Below are 4,134 nucleotides of genomic sequence, written 5' to 3'. Positions count from 1 at the left end.
CTCACTAGCCTAGGTCAATCAAAGATCCAAACAAGGACTTTTTATTGGTTTTTCGCCTTAGGCTTGTAATGTGCTAAAATAAGAATAAGTTGGTTAAGCATAGGCTCAAAATTGGCTAACAATGGAGAGTAAAAGGTTGGCTATTTGGGTAAGTGGCTAATGAAAGAATGGCCTCAATCATATAAATGCACAAACACAAGAAATAAACGGATATATAGAATCAAGCAAATCAAGGATCACAATCATGGAAAGAGAACAATTTTACACAAGAATGGAAAATAAGTGGTTATAAAATGTAACCACATCAATAGGCTCAAGTCTCACGAGCTTGTGTTCTCAATTCAATACATGCTTCACAAGGTATGAAATTCAAGCAAGTTTCAAAAATTCTCTTTCAATCAATTGGGTTAATGCCCTATATTTAAACTTCTTGAAAAATCTCAATGTTTGACTAAGTATTGTTGTGATTGAAAAGTTTAAAAATTTTCTTAGTTCACCCTTTCCTTTTTTTTTACTTAGAACCAATATATTATGCAAAAAGGGTGACTAAATATTTGCAATCCAAAGTATGATTTCTAATTACAACTACAAACTAAAAACAAAGATAAACAAAATGTATAAAGAAGAATCCAACTAAAAGTACGGAATCTTATCATCCAAAACATCTAAAAATATCCAAAAGCATCAAAATATCTAAAATCCAAAATAAGCAATAAAAGTATCCAAAGCAAACTAGAAATGCATCAAAATATATACAGAGATGTGCAAAATGAGATAACTAGGCCGAAAAGTTCACCGGTTCCCAAATAATGCTACCGGTGCCCTCCCCACACTTAAAATCAAGCATCGTCCTCGATGCTAAATCGGAGGATCAGTGGGAGGTACAACAATAGGCTCTGGCTCTGACTGTGGCTGTGGGATCTCGGTAGTGGTAGGAGCAGCTGGAGGGGCATCCCGCTGAAGTGGCTCATCCGCATCCTCCTCCTGATGATCCTGCTCATCGGAGGTCGGAGAGTCTGGAAGCAGAGGTAACGCAGCGCCAAGGGAGATGAGTGCCTGATCCATCCGATCCAGTCGGCGTCTGACATGGAGCCTTTCGCGCTCCAAGAACCGAAACAGACGCTGAACCAGTAGGTAAGTGGGCTGATGCGCATAAACTTGTTATGCCACGATTTAGGAAATTGCACGATCGGCAAAATTCCTTCCGGCAAGTGCACCGGTTATCGTCAAGTAAAAACTCACAATAGAGTGAGGTCGAATCCCACAAGGATTGGTTGAATGAGCAATTCGGATTAGAAGTATGTTTAGTTGAGCGGAATCAAGAATTAGATGAGAATTGCGGAATGTAAAATTGGCGGGAAACGTAAATGACAAGAAATTGAAATGGCGGAATCTTAAATTGCATGAATTAAAGAGCAGAAGCTAAATTGCTGAAATTAAAAGGGAATAGGGGTGATTGCATGAATTAAGTTGCAGAATGTAAAGAGAAAGTGGAAATCAGAAATGGGGAATTCATTGGGTTATAGGAGATATTGAGATCTCCGAATCAAAACATGTTTATCTCTTCCTCAACCAATGCGTTCATTGAATTTGGCTTGGCAATCTTATATGATTGGATCCCAATCCCTTGGCTCACCAATTCTCTCTAAAAACAAACAAATTCCCAATCCCTTGGTTTAAATGTTCATAAGAAGAGATGATGCTCGATCACTGATTATACCACACAGTTTCATGAACCACAATTTGGTAGGATTACATGTCACAATATCCATCCAAACCCCAATCCAATTCACTGTGAGAAAGCTTCTCTAGCATGAATCCTCCATTCCTTTCCCAAGGTTCCGAAGGATTCCAATTATGGGTAGTTTCTTTCCCAAGACAACTACCCAATGGAATTAGATCGAGAAGCTTTCTAACAAAATTCAAGAGAAAAGGTTGAAGAAGAAGATAAACTATTATTGATTCATTGAATTACAATAGAGCTCCCTAACCCAATGAAAAGGGGTTTAGTGAGTCATAGCTCTGAATTCAATTACAAAGATGTGAAAACTAGCCAAATGAAAAGGTAAAAGTCCCTCCTAACTTAAATTCTATCCTATTTATACACTTTCTATATTGAGCTTCTGTTGTGTTTCTTGGGCTTTGAGGCCTCTCCCTGCTTTCCTTTTGCCTTGGGTTTATGATCCATAATCTTGATGAGGCTGCTGATCCAAATTCTGTAACATTCATTGAGCCAACTTAGTGATAATCAAATAATGACACATGACTCAACAAATTGAAATTTCAGACTCATCAATCCTTCAGGCCCAATCCCATAAACCATGATATTCAATTGGGTTTCATACCAGAGTAAGTTTAAGTTAATGTTTGTGCTCAAATACTAACTTAAACCGCAATATTTTTGGCCCAGAAACCTTTTCCAAGAGTGGCGTTTAAGTTGCAGTTTAAGCTTAAACTGCAGCTTAAACGCCAGACACTTCCAGTGATGCCTTTTGTGGAAGCACGTTTAAGCTTCAGTTTAAGGTTAAACTGAAGCTTAAACGTGGAAATGGAAGAAGGCAGCCCTGGAGGGTAACGTAGTCGAACACGTTTAAGCTTCAGTTTAAGGTTAAACTGAAGCTTAAACGTGGAGATAGGAAAGGCAGCCCTGGAGGTCAAACACGTTTAAGCTCCAGTTTAAGGTTAAACTGGAGCTTAAACGTGGAAATAGAGAAAGCCATCCTGGAGGTCGAACACGTTTAAGCTCCAGTTTAAGGTTAAACTGGAGCTTAAACGTGGAAGCTGAGAAAGGTAGCCCTGGAGGTGTCGAACACGTTTAAGCTCCAGTTTAAGGTTAAACTGGAGCTTAAACGTGGAAATGGAGAAAGCAACCCTGGAGGAGAAAACTTGGTCGAACACGTTTAAGCTCCAGTTTAAGGTTAAACTGGAGCTTAAACGTGGAAATGGCTCCCTGGTGCATTCCCCATTTCTGGCGTTTAACCTCCAGTTTAAGGTTAAACTGGAGGTTAAACGTGGAAATGCTTCCTGAGTGGAATTCTCATTCTGGCGTTTAACCTCCAGTTTAAGGTTAAACTGGAGGTTAAACTTCAGTTTCAGCATTTCTTAGCCTTCATGATTCTGGCGTTTAAGCTCCAGTTTAGGCTTAAACTGGAACTTAAATGCCATTTCCAGCATTATATGGCTTGGTAGTTTAAGTTCCAGTTTAAGCTTAAACTGGAACTTAAACTCCACATGTGATATTCAAGCTTCCTTTATTGATTTTGTTGCTTCCTTGCTTAGCCTCTTCTTTCCTGAAATCATCCAAACAATTGCATCAAAGTCTTGCAAAATTTCATGAGAATTCTTCCATTCATAGCATTCAAGTAATATAACTAAAACTCATGGAATTTGCATCAAAATCATACTGTTTGGATGGTTCATTGCTTTGTTATTCATTTAACCATTCTTGGTTACTTTAAGCTCAAGAAAATGCATAAAACAACTAAAACTAACAGAAAAATGCTAGTGAAACTAGCCTAAGATGCCTTGGCATCACAACACCAAACTTAATACTTGCTTGTCCCTAAGCAAGTCCTGAGTTATTTGAGAAGAAAGTATGAAACAGAAAGCAATTACATTTGCTATATTAGCAAGCATTTGAAGTTCATCAGAAGGGTTTTATGCAGAAAGTTGCAGCATCACTTTTTCATTCTTATCAGGTAAGATTATCACTTTTTCATTGCATCCATCAAACACTGCTATGGCCTCTTGTTATTCTTATGTTCTTGGCACTTTTCTCTTCTTTGTTTTTCTTTTCTTTTTCTTAGAGCTCCTTTGCTCCTTGTTTGCTTAGTGTCATGTGTTGCACAAGCCTTTGGCATTTTCTTTTTCTTATCAGTGCACTACACATATCCACTCCAGGCATTTTAGTTTACATTTCTTCTTGAGACATTGGTGCCCAGCACCTCTTTGTGTGACTAAATGTTTTGTATTTAGGTTGCTCTTGATAATGGACTTTCGGTTGATAATCCCGGGTTAGTTAACCCAAGTTACCAAGTGTTGAAACACTCCTCAGAACCTATTCATCCAAGCATATCCTTAATACATAAACACCACAGGCATTTGTCTCAGAAGTTCAAACCATTGGTGCCTAGC

Source organism: Arachis ipaensis, chromosome B5 (genome assembly GCF_059453495.1).
Source record: "Arachis ipaensis isolate K30076 ecotype BB chromosome B5, ASM5945349v1, whole genome shotgun sequence".
Taxonomy (NCBI): Eukaryota; Viridiplantae; Streptophyta; class Magnoliopsida; order Fabales; family Fabaceae; genus Arachis; species Arachis ipaensis.
Note: the sequence above shows the minus strand (reverse complement) of the source record.